Below are 15,553 nucleotides of genomic sequence, written 5' to 3'. Positions count from 1 at the left end.
CAGAGGTAGGCTCTGCCAGGAGACTTACCAGTCAGCAACAGTTTCTGAATCAAATCTCCCTGCCTGCCCCGCCCTCACACACGCTGCAGCCATGTGCTCTGGAGCACCTTGTGCTTCATGGCTGCCTGTTATTGAAACAGGCAGCTCCCATTGGCAAGGCTCTGGCCAGAAACCAACCAATGGGATTGTGCTGGGGGTCACACCGCAAGGGGAGCCAGTTTAAAAAACAGTTCCCTAATCAGACCGACTACCTGCCGCCCTGCGCTGCCGCCTCTGCTGCAGAGGCAGCAGCATGGGGTGGCAGCAACTCCTGTCCGTTGTGGGGTCCAAGCTCCCCAAGGACAGGGGCTGCTCTGCAGGATGTAGAGCAGCCTTTGTCTGCAGGGTGCTGGGGCCCACTGCAGACAGAGGCTGCTTCGTGGCAGCTTCCTTTTTCCCCTTGCTTCTGCCTCTGATAGAGGCAGCAGCACGGGTGCATTGCGGAACCAGTGCTGGGGGAACAAGCTTTTAAGCTGGCCTCTTCCACCACTGGCTCCTGCTCCCTAACTTGCTGCCTCTGATACAGAGGCAGAAAGCAGGGGGGAAATGTGTGCAGGCAAGATGATTAACTGATAACCCTAGGCTTATTGGTTAATCATACAGTCAACTACATGTTGACATTGCTAATTAAGATACATGCTTCCTAGATTGTTTTCTCCTCCTCCTCCACCCTCCATCCCAGGCTCTTGATAACTATGCTTTGCCACACACACCATTTCCATCTCACCACTTCTTTTACAGTCTTAGATGTACATCAGTGGCATACAGCCTTTATCTTCATTCCTAATGAGGTCTGGGGAGCCACAAAATAATCAAGTCACACGGACCCGATTCTGTATCACAATGTCAGTCATGAATTTTATCAGTGACACGATGAAGGACTGACTTCATCAACAACATCACCAGGTCTTGATGCAACATCAGAGCCTCCTCCTTTCACCACTCCATTCTTGACTTCATGGATGGGAGTAGCCCAGATTGCGCCATTTAAAAACTGCATGGGGGTTAAGAAATAAGGGTCCTGGAAATGTTTGCAGTGGGAGGGGGGAGGCAGTTCCAGTTGCTTGGTATTCCCCATTTCATCTGGCACACACTTATCAGGCAGCTGAGCAGATCACCAGTCACTGTTGCACCATTTGCTCCACCTGGAAGCAAGGACCTAGCATAAATGTGAATCTCTTGTAGCATCACATGTAGACATCTGCTCATGGCTTTAGGATCAGTGATACAGGCAGACATCTGCTTTATCATCACTGGAACTATAGTTTGTTACAGCTGCTCACATGGTGGACCCTGGATTATGCCAAATTACAACCAAACACAGAGCAAATAATCACAGCTGCATGCCATAGGAGCAGTTAAATGCTATATTCTGATGATAATTCTGTCATAAGAACATAAAATATTCATCCCTCTGTATGCTTTCTGCATCTGTTATACTACCACCACGCATATTGATACATGCTCATTTAGAATCTCTCCATCACAAACACACGTGCAAAATACAATTGATTCTGATCCTGGCAACAATATTCTGATGAGAAAATGTTGTGGACTATTAATACAAATTACTTAATATAATACTGTGCACATTATGAGTATCTTCTTTTTTTTCTAGTATATACTATAGATCGGTCTTAAGAGGAAAAAGATTGTGGGTAACACAATCTTATCTGGATCACTTATGAGTATTTGCAATAAATGGATTATTTTGTGTGTACAGGTTGAACCTCTCTAGTCCATCACTCTCTGGTCCAGCAATATCCGTGGACCAGTATGATTTTACTTAGCCAGATGTCCGTTTATCATGGGATGTGGCCAAATTTCCTGCGGTCCCATGAAGTTTGTTTACAGCCACCAATCTTGGCTCTCAGTGTTCTGTGCTGTTATTTAGCTTTCATTTACCCCTAAATGTCTTCTAAGAGCCCAACAAGCAATGGGAGTGTCGGAAATGCTGTTAGACAACATTGACCTCTCATGGTCATGTCCTGAGAGTGCCAGACTAGGGAGGTTCAACTTGTAGTTCTTTTTAAACTAAATCCTTCCCTCGCTCCAGATCTAGCAAACACAATGTCCATTTCCCAACCACAGCACTGCTCTGAATGACACTTGGGCCTCATCATCACTGTAGTAGCTACACAGCTTAAATTATAACTAGCTTGCTTTGCAGAGGAAGAGTGAACAAACAACCAAGCAAAATGCATATGGAAACAGGATAGTCGACTAGTCGCTTTCCCCACCCCTTGATGCCTCTATCAGAGGCAGCAGGCGGGAGAGGGAGAAAAGGGAGCTACTTCAAAGCAGCAGCATTGCATGCTTTAAATGCCACAGGAAGCCTGGTGTCGGGCTCCTCGCAGAGTTTCAAAGGGGCACCACCGCCCTATTGACTAACTGAATAGTCAATGCAGAAATGTATCGACTATTCAATTAATCAATTACACGATATTTAACATCCTTAATTGAAACCAGCATACAAAGTACTTGGATTTGCACGTAATTGGTACCTTTTTAAAAGTTCCCTGTTACAGTTCAAATTCAAAATGCAGCACTGCTTAAACCAGGGGTGGGCAACTCATGACCTCCCCTCAGACCTCTCCGGCATTGGGGGCCCTGCACTTACCTACTCCTCTTCCACACTTCTGGAGTGACAGGAATTGCACCCCATCCCCACTTCCCCCCAACTCCTTCCCAGCCATGACTCAGCTGATTCACAGCTTTCAAGTTCAGAAAGGGAGGGATAAGAGTGGGGACAGAGCCCCAATCAGCCAATTCATGGCACTCGAGAAGTGCAGGGACAGAGTTGGGAGGAGCACTTGGGAGAGGAAGCAGGAAAGAGGCCAGGCAGGGATCTGATATTGTAACGTAAGTGTAAATGTTTCTTTTTTATTATTTGAAGTAGCTGACAGTTCTATGGATATATGAATGATTAAAGCATTTCTACTTGTTTTGCAATATTCCACATGCCATGCATTAATGTATTTAATTTTATTCTTGGGGCCATGGTTAGTGCACATGACTGATTTCAATCTTGCAGACCACTGAGACAAAGGAGGGCTGCCCATATGGCCCACTAATTACTTTGGGCTGCCTGTCACTGGCTTAGATCAATGGGAGTCAAACTTGCAACCAAACCAAGGTTGCTCACTTAGGATGCAGCTGCAGTTTACCACCAAGTAGACCTGGAGTCAGATGACCCAGGCTCAGGTATTTCCTCAAGCCCAGCACAACTGTACTGCAGATCAGTCTAAACAATAGGCCTACCTAGCCAGGAACATCCCGGCTGCCTCACAGGGCACCAGTCTCCAGAGATTTCCACCTTGCTTCTTCCCCAGCCTTGTCCCAACCCAATCCCAGTACTGTCTTTGCCCTGCATTAATCTCGCTACATCCTTGTCATTGCCCTGTGCCAGCCTTGTCTTCTCCTACTGATCCACTCCAAGCCATCATCCTCTGACTCTCTGGTTCTGGCCTTCAGCATGTATCTGGAATCTCTGGACTCTGACCTCATCCCTTTAACCTCTGGCCTGCATCTGGATTCTGGCTACAGTTCTGATTCTGGAACATCAGTGGCTATGGACTCTGAACTTGGTAGTGACCTGCCCTGTGCCCAAATCATGATTCCAGGACCATACACCTACTGTGACCTATGCTCTAAAATTACTCCTGATTAACAGAGGCCTTGCCTGGCATGCAACAATAAACCATCTGTCCCCTGATAAGTGGGCTGCAATAAAATCCAGGCTCCTGATGTCAGCTGCAATTGCTGTTAGGTGCTGTCGAAGTCAGTAAGTGTGATGCGGGACAGGGTTCCGGAGATGAATTACCTGAACAACATTAATAAGAACTATGCTAGGGTCTCACCACTAATAAAAATGGCAAGTAACCAGTCTAAAGCAATGATACAGGCCACAGAGGCTCCTATACTGTGACAAATTTCACACATGTTCTAAACACATCCCTATAACAATCCCAGGTGCACCTGTACTAAAGTATAAAAACCTGACCCTTGCACATGCAAATGGGTATTTGTGGATGTACCAGCACTTCCGCACATGAAATTGCCATTTTGATACTCAAATCCTTTTTTTCCCCCCCACAAAAGGATATTTAAGATGGACCTATGACACAAAAGTTCAGAACCAAGCCTAGCATTTCTCAATATTCATGGGGGTTTCTAAGTTGGAATTTTGGCTGAAGCCCATCTTTATACAATGGCTGTAAGCCCTTCAAAAATGCTGCGCTTTGTGTTTAAACACGGCATGCTAAATTTTATACGTGGATAATCAAACACAGCCTGTGCTTTCTTACTTTCCTCCAATTCTTTCTTTTGGGGATTTGATTCCCAGTAGAAAGAGACACAAGGGGATTGAAGTATCATCTTTAATCAGACTAAATTCTGTTTGAGAGAAAGAGAAGATTCCCACTAGACAGCTAAACCTAATTTCTAACTCTATAACAATCTGTTTGATTACTAGATCCTATACAGTGTCTCTTCCTACAGGCAGTAACTGAAGGATACAAAAGAACAGTATGGCATAGTAGAGGCTTACAACTGTACTTCTTCAGGAATCCTTCCTACAGAGCATCTTTCAGATACAGTTTCCTTCCAAATTCCCTTCTTCCCAAAAATACAATTATCCCTGTTGCATAAAAAAGCTTCCGCCTGAGCTCACTAGATTTATATACATGGATTTTCTAAAGCTACACCAAACTGTAAGGTCTAAGGTTTTAAACTGCAACTTATTATGATCCGTGTCAATCTTTGCAATCTGTGTAACTCTCAAACTTACTGTAAACTGCAACTTTGTAATCTTTGTAACATGCAGCCACCTTGCTTGTAACTTTCCCTAAGCTGCATTCTTCCCTGAGTGAATGGAGAGAGAGTGTGAGCATAAGTGTGTTTGAAGAAGGCTTGGAACAATGGACCACATGGCAATGAGTCATCACAGTATGGGCATGCTCCCTGCTGGATAAAGGGAAGTCTGAGCATGCTCCCTGATGACAAGGTGAATGAGTCACAGGAGCCATTCAGACACTATATAAAGAGAAGGAGCACATGTGAGAATCTCTTTTTTTCCTTCCACTGATCCTGAGAAGCTCCCCTCCAGTGTCTTTCCTCCTGACCAGCTTCCCCCGCCATGATGAGAAGATACCCTCCAGGATCCACATGCCTTGGCTCCTTCTGCAGGAATGAATGGGTGTGAATGAGTGAATGAATGGAGGAGTGTGTGTGTGTGTGTGTGTGTGTGTGACACAGAGAGAGAGAGAGAGAGAGAGAGAGTTCTATCTTCTTTAGCTTAAACCTTTGGTGGCTGCTTTCTCCTCTTTAGTTTTATCTAGTGGAAATAAACCCATAGTAGTGTAACCCTGGGTGGTCTCCAGTGAGAATATTTTTGGGGTAACAATCCCCACCAGATGTTATTTTCACAGTGACCAGCTGAAAGACTGGGGTCTGCTGCATGGCAGTGCAATACCCTTCTTGAAAACAAAAAGACCAACTGTTCTCTAAACCTGGAGTGATTTCTTTTCTCCCAGTCCTCAGCGATGCACAATTGGCAAGGTGCATATTGGGGTTTTCTATCTAACTCTGGCATCAGCCTATCCATTGTGATGCTTCAGAGGCAGAATCTTGGACTTCATGGAACATTGGTCTGAATTTGTGTAGCAAATCTTACATGCCCTTAGATACCACCACCACCAGCAAATATCAAGCTTCATGTAGTAGCAGGCCACAGTCTCATTTGTATAGAGCAAAGTTAGCTTTTTCTACAATTAATCTCAGTCCCTTTATTTTCTAAATATTCTTTTTTTTCTCCCTGTAAAGATAAAATAAATGACAAAATGAAAAGTTTGGTTTGGCCAACATAACAAAAGATGACTTTATGCTCCTCAAAAATACTCCACATGCTGCTCAGGGAAGACAAACAGAACACAGGAATACACACCAAAAGAATCCTTATGAAAACCCAAAACATCTTTATTTGTGGTATAATGAAAAGGAGCAAACCAGGATAGTGATGCAGGAAAACAAAAGGAAATGATTAACAATAAAAGCAAACTAATGGTCAAGTGACTGATGCTATCTGATGTGGTTCCAAATATAAGCTGACCGCTGAATTTAAGGGTCACTGGACAAAACACTATTCTACAGTGGTGCAAGCAGGGCCTGATTAAGACCTTTAGAGGCCCTAAATACTGAAAAGATTATGGTGCCCCCCCATATGTAATTCAAAATAAAAACAATACTATATGGTAAAATCTCTTTTTTTGGTGCCCCTCTTTGCTGGTGCTCTAAGCTCGTGCTTAGTCTGCCTATTGGGTAATCCAGCCCTGGGTGCAAATTATTAAAACGTTAAAAAAGGTAACAGGGCCCATCTCAAAGATTATGTGCACTGGGAGTAGTTTCAAATAAAACTTCTAGCTGCAGCCCTACCATACAAAATGACAATGGTAAAAAATCAATTACTACAAAACATAGAGCAGGGCTCCACTGTGTTAGCCATTGTGCAAATGATGCTCCCTGCTCCAAACAGTTTACAATGTAGATAAATTTGAGAGGAATTTCAAGAGCACGATACAATATGAAGTGTACATTGCAAAGTTCTCTCTGTTATGTTAGCATAATCAAAAAATATAAAAGGATGGAGACAATGTGATAGAAGAACTACTCCTGTTCCACTGAAGTCCACGGGAAGCAGGATCAGACCTGTAACATAGGAGTTACTCATTCTTGCTTTTGAATGATGTGATAAATTAAGCTCTGGAAAGCTGAATTTTTGCAGCACTGATGAGCAATAAGAACAGAAGATTTTCTTTGGCTGACTGCATGCCAGCATGGAGACAGGTGGCAGACATCAGAATTTAGATTACAGCCATTTTAATTTGAACTTTGGTTACTTAATGATTTACACCAAGGAACAATACGGCCTGAAACACACATAGATCAAATGTTCTAAATTTGATTGATTCAGATACGGCTACATTCACCAGAGACAAAGAAGCTAATTCTGACCCATCGTCATTGTTTTGCTTTATTAATACAAAAAAAAAAAAAATCAGTGTTTACATTTTTCACTCTTAAAATCATTAGTAAAGACCAGCACACTTTTAAGGCAGCTCCGACAGGGTTTTAATCTATATTAATTACTACAACAGGATATGTTTGCATCTTCCCCACAGATCTTAAGTGACTCCAAACTGGTCAAAGAGTGATGTGTTCCTAACCCAAGCAGGAAGATCAACACAATACTCCAGGACATAGTTCCCTCCAAGCTGTGTGTCTGCGCGGCTGCACACACACACAAAATGTTGGCCCGCCCACTTAGTTTATTAAGCTGCGCAGAAGCACTCACCATTCACTTTCCTGCTGGAAAGCGAGTGGTAGTGGTGGCTTCTGGTGGAGTTGCTGCCCCCGTTGTGCTCCAGCTGGAGCCAGGATACAAGGAGGTGGTCCCTACTTGGGCACTCTTACCATGACCCTGGTACCTGCTCCAACGGAATGCCATGTGGTCCCGTCTGGTGGGGGCTATGTGGCAGGCAGCTGCCCGGGTGTTCTTAAACCACATTTCCCACGCAAGGCAAAATGCCGTGGGGGCCATGCAGTGGGTGGTGGCCCCAGCGTTCTCTGGCTGGAGCCGGTGAGTGTGTGTTTGCTCCCGTGGTTTTGGAACAGGCGCCCCTCGGATGGAAGGGGCTTTGCCTGGTGCACTGTTGCAAGCACTTTTTCTGAGCCAGAAGAAGAAGAATGAAGGGTGGGGTGGGAGGAGAGTAGAAGAAAGAGACTTCTTGGAGGTCAGTAGATGGTTGTGTTTGTTAATTTCCTCAAGCCTTTGAAAACAATTCCCCATGTGTAAAGCAAGTTGTACTGTTGATCAAAGTTAAGATACAAAGGCAGATCAGTGTATGACACCAGGGCAAGAAAAGAACCTTGCCATTCTAAATATGTAATGGTTTCTTGCTGTATAAAACAAAGGATCCTAATCTGGAAAGCTTGTAGTGATAAGAAAATCCTTCTCTATGAAAATTGCAGTGCGGAAAGAAATCTTTTTTTTTTTTTTTTTTTTTGCTTTTTGTAATACCTGCTACGTATGCAGTTAATTATAGTCAATTTTAAAAAGTGTCAGTTCACAGTTTTAAAGTGGCAAAATAAATCTTTCAATTCCATAACTGAATTCACAGCAATGTGTACAGATACACATGCATACTGTGGAGGAAGGGATATAGAGGAGCTCACAGATACACCTTCCTTATAGGCTCCAACTGATGTCTTCTTTTGTCTTTTCTTCTGGGCCATATACTTAAGTTGAATGGAAATTGAGTCAGCTGGATTTTCTAACTGACATTTGATGAAGTAAGCAATTTATTATTATTGAGGGTTTCCTTTGTTTTCTAATTGTGCACAGTGTTAATGCCACAACAAACCACTTCTCACTCGCATAAGGACTGCCATGTTTGTTTTTAAAGTTACAGACTATGAGTAGTCCAGTGGCACCTTAGAGGCTAACAAAAATATATAGAATCATGAGCTTTCGTGGGTAAAACCCACTTCATCAGAGGAGTTGAAGTGGAAACAACAGAAACCAACATATATCAACTCCTCTGATGAAGTGGGTTTTACCCATGAAAGCTCATGATTCTATACAGTTTTGTTAGTCTTTAAGGTCTCACAGGACTACTCATTACTTCTCCCTCTGACCAGACTGAGATCTTGAACTACCTTACATATTTTCAGAAAGCCTAAATATGGCAGAAGCTGTATTTTTTCTAGTAGATCAGGGAGTACAGTATTAAAGTGCGACTCAGGTCTTCTGTGAACCAGGCAAATGCTGTGCAGGCAGTAGAAGGCGGCAGGTTGGTGTCTCCCCCCCAAACAGGGCAAAGCCTGAAACAATGCACGACACCGGATCATGTGGCACAAACCTCATATTACAAGGGAGCAACAGCCACATACAAGTGGTCCTCTCATATTCTACAGTAACCAACAACATTAAAAGATCCTGGCTCAGATACAGTGGCGGAGGTTTGCTCTCCTGGTTTCAGTGTGGTTCAGCATAAGTAACCAAAGATTTATTTTTGTCCCTTCACATGGGCATCTCTCCAATATACAGAACTGGGCTGACAGCAACAGTGAAATAAACTGGCCCATTGGCTTTAATCACAAGAGAGCTTGACCATACTGTGCTATCAATTAAAAGCAAAGTTGCTCATTAAAATCAATGCTGAGATCTATTTAAAAGTCCTTGGCAAGATACAGTCCTTAAGTAAATCAAAAGAATCAAACCCTTTTTCACATAAGTAAAAAATGGAAAGCAAAATCAAGGAGTACAAGGAGTACTGAGGAATAATCCTTGACTACTGAGAAAACATCCAGTTTCTACATCAGATGAAGGAAGGAAGGAAGGACCACTTTTATAAAAGAGACTATATATACACTTTTGCATATACAAAGACACTACGTGGCTACTTAAAATTTTGCAGTATTAATTTTATTTGGTTTCAGATTATTTAAAGTTATGCACCTTATTAATTATCACTTGTTTTAGTATTTTTTCTTCCATAGCATTTTAAAAATCTATGAGATGTTTGTTAGTAACTGGTGGGTACCACAGTGGCACATATCCAAAGAAGCACACACAACCTCAATACTTAGAGGGAACCCTGTTCCCGGACACGCCTTCCTCCCTGAAACCTGTATTTCATTTAACATATACAAGAGCACATGAAACAGGATGGCCCTTTAGGAAATGTCACATTCACATCAGCTGTGGTCTTGAAATTAATATGTTATTTAATATTTAAAAGCAGGTAATGTTCACCATGTGCTAGGTACTACAACATGAGGATGCAGGCCCTGCCCCAGTTTACAGTATAAGGTCCCAATCCTGCAGGTAACAGCGCATAGGCTGACTCACAAATAGCTCCATGACTTAAATGTGGTTTGCTCTGAATGCAATACATATTCTGTATGCTGTGAATTGCAGGATAGGAAAAAAACTCTTAAATATCTGAATATGAAAAGTATACAAATATTAATAGTACACACATTGTCATATTACAATGTTAAATACATTAAATTCATAAAATAAATCCAATATAGCTCTCTGTTCCTCAGTGAGAAGAAAACATTAACACTGTACAATTAAGAATAACAGCAATTTTTCTCCATGCTACATACTCAATGATTGGGGTGATTTTTAGACTATCCCCAGTTTTACGTAAGCACACAATTACATGCAATAAATACAGATGTCATGGCATAGATCTCTCAGGCAGAGTCTTGTTAATTTGCTGCTCATTATACTTGCTCATTTATGCTCCCTCTTTAGCTGGTATCCCCTTTTCTCTCTTTAATATGTGACAAAACAATTCTTCATTATGTTACATGCGGTGGGGGCATGGAAAACGCATACCATTTAAACACACTCTGTAAAATACCAAACTAAAGAGACAGAGAGTACATGCTAATATTCCTCACTGCAGACTTCTACCCCACACATCTTCCATGAGACCAGTGTGGCATTCTCTGAAATACGTATTTCCCGTTGATTCATACATGCCATGTACATGATGTGGCTCTGCTGGTGTTCTGTGCATCATGTGATTAAGATATTATCCAGAACAGATGGGCTTGATGGCTTTTGCATATTGAAAATACATAGAATATTTATTTATATTTATACATATTTTTAAGAAATAATCACATTTTTAATTCAGAGGGGAAAAAAAGAAGGTTCTGGACAGCACAATGGGTGCGGATTGAAATTCTAACTTAGATTATGAGTTAAATGAGTTTGATGGGATAGCAGCACATCACATTTGCATTTGGTCACCATAACCAGCATGAATACAATCCCCGCTTCCAAAAGGACCAGGAATTGAACAGTGAAGGGAGTGGGGGAGAGGGAGGAAGGAGAGATGGGTTGATTCAGGTCAGCCTTGAAGTGTAATTGGCAGAATGAATGGATGTGTGGAAGGGAGGGGACTTAACTGACATAATGCCTGAGTCCTTCCAGTGCTATTGGTTTCTCATTTTTGGGAGGATTAAATTAATACACAAATGAAAAAAAAAAGATGAGAAGTTATAGCCAGTGAAAAGTAAAGTGTTAGGTGTAAGGTCCAAAGGATTAACATAAAAAACGTTCATCCCAATAAATACAAAATGCTAAAATGAATCAAATGCAGATTGTAACAGATCTGTGACCACATATGACTGCACAGTTGTCACAGTAATGCAAGCCATAACTCAGAACTATGGGGGACAGCACCGATACAGCTCAGATACTTCTGTTCCAAAACCAGAGGTTCCTTCTACCTGTGGGTACGTCTAAACTACATGGCTCCATCGACAGAGCCATGTAGATTTGTTTGTTCGGCAAAGGGAAATGAAGCCGCGATTTAAATAATCGCGGCTTCATTTAAATTTAAATGGCTGCCACGCTGAGCCAACAAACAGCTGATCAGCTGTTTGTCGGCTCAGCGCGCTAGTCTGGACGCTCCCCTGCCGACATGAAAGCCCTTTATCGATCTCCCCGGTAAACCTCATCCTACGAGGCATAACGGGGAGGTCGATAAAGGGCTTTCAGGTCAGCGCGGGAGCGTCCAGACTAGCACGCTGAGCCGACAAACAGTTGTTTGTCGGCTCAGTGTGGCAGCCATTTAAATTTAAATGAAGCCGCAATTATTTAAATCGCGGCTTCATTTCCCTTTGCCGATCAGCCTAATCTACATGGCTCCATCGATGGAGCCATGTAGATTAGACACACCCTAAGTGAGCAGTAGACGGTGTATGAAACAACTTAGCAGTTCTAGTGCTGTCCAGAAGAGAGCAGTGGCAGAGGTAAACAAAGTACTTTACAGATCACAAGTTCTCATTACATAGTGAATTTCTATGACTGCAGATAATAGATACCAATAGCCTAACAATGATTTACAAAAAGCCCTGATGAATTATAGCCTTATCTGTACACAAATAAGAAATATACATGCTCACTACTTGATATATAAAGAATACCAGCTGCATTTCTGATTTATTTTTGTCACAACTAATATCTTAATGAATATCTTAACGAACGAGTGGAGCAATTGTAACTTTGTTAGTGTAACCACTGGCAGGCACATATGAACCTGGGACCTCTGGAGCTTAGTAGTGTAGGAGCCTACAGATTGAGCTATAAAGCCAGCTGGCTCTCAGCTTAGCCTGTAGAGTTCACTCATTCTTATCTCTCATTGTAAGCGGTCTAAGCACCACTACATGGGACAGCGAACCACATCCACTAGGTGTGTGGGTTACATTAGCTACAAATAAATGAAAAGGAATCTCACCTTCTCAAACATCCACCCCCATTGAATATGCTACTCGGAATGAGCACATGTACAGTACTACACGTTTTTCCTCCATACTAATTACAAATTCCTCAGCTTCCTACCATTGTACCATGTAAATGCAAGCCAATAAAACCTGGCCCTCTCCACTGGTTCAGTTCTCAGTGGAATTATTTTAAGATCTGTATTGGTGTCATTGTTTACCTCATTAAACTGTGACAGATGTTGTATAAACATTACTGTCATGCTATGACATTCTTACAATAAAATGAAGTGTGAATTCATATCAACATCAATTAAAAGCAAAAAAAGTAATATGACTGAAATGTAGTGGGTTTTGTAAATTTTTCTTTCCTCTATTGGCAAGAGGAAGAGCTGAGCTGTGGTAAGGGAATTGTAAGGATTTTTTCTAAATGAAGTAAAACAGCCCGTATTGCAGATGTTTTCCTCATTTAACTTCTAACAAAGCTCACAAAGCCAAAAGGTCTCCATTCTGTCTGCCCCCATATCTGATTAATCAGTCTGCAGCACATAATTCTCCACAGTGCAGGGCTAACGTGCATCATCACAATGAAATTAAAAAAGGAAACTATGTGGGCTTTTTTGAGTCTTGCAGCTGGGTTATTTCTACAAGGATAGTTTTACATATCACATGTGAGCTTTGCTGCAGAGAAAGCCTGCCAAAACTGGAAGGAAAACCAGTAAATAACTCAAATCACATGTTTAATTAGGCTAAAAAACAACAAAGAACAAAAGCTCTTTTAAGGGCAATTCTGCATTCCCTATACACTCAAAACTCTCACTGACTAGATGATCATCTTATTTATGTAGGTCTATGCTAAGCAGTTTATTGGTGTAACATTGAACAAATAATTTAAACTCTGAGGCTCAGTCCCTCTTTTGTAAAATGGGGATTATAATCCCTTTCCTCTCCTCCCCCCTTTGTCTGTCATGGCTATTAAACTGTAGACACTTCGGGGCATGAACTGTATCTTATTAACAGTTTGCCTTGGCTGTGTCTACACTGGCACCCTTTTCCGTAAAAGGGATGCTAATGAGACACTTCGGAATTGCAAATGCCACGGGGGATTTAAATATCCCCCGCGGCATTTGCATGAACATGGCTGCCGCTTGAAAGTAGGAATAAGAGTTCTTCCGGAAAAGGGATTATTTTCCGCAAGATCCCGTCTAGACTGGCGCTTTTCTCTGGCAAAACCCCGAGCCGGAAAAAAGCAGCAGCCATGTTCATGCAAATGCTGCGGGGGATATTTAAATCCCCCGCGGCATTTGCAATTCCGAAGTGTCTCATTAGCATCCCTTTTACGGAAAAGGGTGCCAGTGTAGACACAGCCATAGTGTTTATCAAAATGACCTCCTGATTTCAGTAGGGATAGTATTATGGGTTAATGATTCCATCTCCCCTATACAAAATGAGATGGGCTGTTGTACTGTGTGTTGTGTTACAGCTCCCAGATGAACTTCAAGGAAAGCCTCAGTAGGAGAAAATTGTAAGTTAGCCTGTAGGTGAGCAAGGCATGAATGACTATAGGGCCACATTAAAGAGAAGCCACACTTTCCAGAGCTAGAGATGGACCTAAAAAATCTACTGCTTTTATCGGATTAAAAATGTATCACAAGTAATTTCCCTGGCCACAGGGTTTTCACACATTTTAATTCTATTAAAATTAGAGTATAATCTGGCACCAGAATTCTCTGTCAACATGAGCCACTTTTAGATTTTCACCCTCTAATGAGTTCCAAGCTAATCATGAGGGCACAAGCTGGGAGTGACCATGTCAAGAGGTTCTACTGTACAAGTGGCATTTCTTTTCTATCAAAAGAAAACAAGCTAAGTCTTTGACAGAGCACACTGTAGAAGAGGATGGTGAGATGGCAAACTAGCCATGAAAGCCACTGTTCTTTTAGGTTTCCCTTTGGCAGCTAGGAAATCAGTAGTGTAAAGGAGAGTTTCCACAATGACCAGTGCTACACCTGCTCAATGCACAGACGTCCCTTTTAATAACTGTAGCACCAGGCCCTGCAGCATCAGACCCATTCAGTACCTTGAATGTTATTTCTGTTGTTTCTATTTAACTAATGTAAATTTCAGACCTTCTGCTACAAATCTCTTTAAAACATCTCCGCATTACTCAAGTGCTATTACTCCCACTTTTTCTGCAGGTTGATCTTACATGTGGTGAAAGCTATTGTCTGCTTTTTAGATGTGAAGCCGAGCAAATTCAAGTTGACAGTTAAGATAAAACGGTTTGGCTGTGCTTCTACCGTCATTTATACTGCAGCACAGTGACATCAGTGGAATTACACTGGGGCAACAGGAGAATCGTGTTCTATTTTTATTTTATTCTTTCCTCACGAAACAGAGTTTAAAAGCATTTTTAAACTAATCCACAGAAGGTGCAAGGTTACTGTCTCCCTCTCAATTTTACTATCTGCCATCTGTTGTCATGATGTAATGCTCCTAGCTTGTGCTACTATGAGAGTAGTCTCACTCTGTGCACTCCAAGAGAGCTTAGTAGGTGGAATTTAGAAAGGGACTCCGTTTCTTTCTTATGCAGCTTCTATTCAGGTTAGTTTGGAATAATCTCCCTTAATTAAAACACTGCTTGCTTTTCCTCATCTGTTTCCAGATGCTTTATAAAGTATAAAACTATCACAGCAAGGTGGGCCTGAAAGGCATCTTGAGGTCACCTAGTCTAGCCCCTATTTAACTGCACTGAGGCAGGACCAAGTACATCTATACCATACCTGGCAGCAGGGAAGCTGTCGCCCAGTGGCCTGCAGAAGCTACGATATGTGTATGGGTGCCTACGCGCATCCAGAAGGGACGGGGCATTGGGCAGAAGGGGAGGGGCTGGGGGCAGCTAGCCTTCCATGCCGCACTCTGTCCCTCCCCCCCAAACCTCAGAGCCACATACACCATGCAGAGCAGTGCTCCAGTGCTGATTTAAAGGGCCCAGGGTTTCAGCTACCCCCACTGCTGCAGTAGCAGCGGCAGTGTTTGGGAGCCCAGGGTTCCTTTCAATCACCCAGCCCCAGGCCCGCTTCTCGCCCCACATCAGCAAGACAGTAATCTAACTTGTTCTGAAAAACCTGTCAATCAGGGATTCCACGACCTCAAGTTGAAGCTTAATGCAGAGCTTAACTACCCATAGGCTAGGTTTACACTGGCAGCT

At 42.4% G+C, this 15,553-nt stretch overlaps 1 protein-coding gene across 9 annotated transcripts in view; it reads right to left on the bottom strand.

The window, feature by feature from the left end:
• ARNT2 (aryl hydrocarbon receptor nuclear translocator 2) overlaps positions 1-15,553 on the bottom strand; it is a 174,826-nt gene that overhangs the window by 73,351 nt on the left and 85,922 nt on the right. The gene's annotated exons all lie outside the window — the stretch shown is intronic.

The sequence above is a fragment of the Pelodiscus sinensis genome, chromosome 14 (genome assembly GCF_049634645.1).
Source record: "Pelodiscus sinensis isolate JC-2024 chromosome 14, ASM4963464v1, whole genome shotgun sequence".
In the NCBI taxonomy this organism is placed as follows: Eukaryota; Metazoa; Chordata; order Testudines; family Trionychidae; genus Pelodiscus; species Pelodiscus sinensis.
Note: the sequence above shows the minus strand (reverse complement) of the source record. Positions and strands in the feature narration are given on the sequence as shown.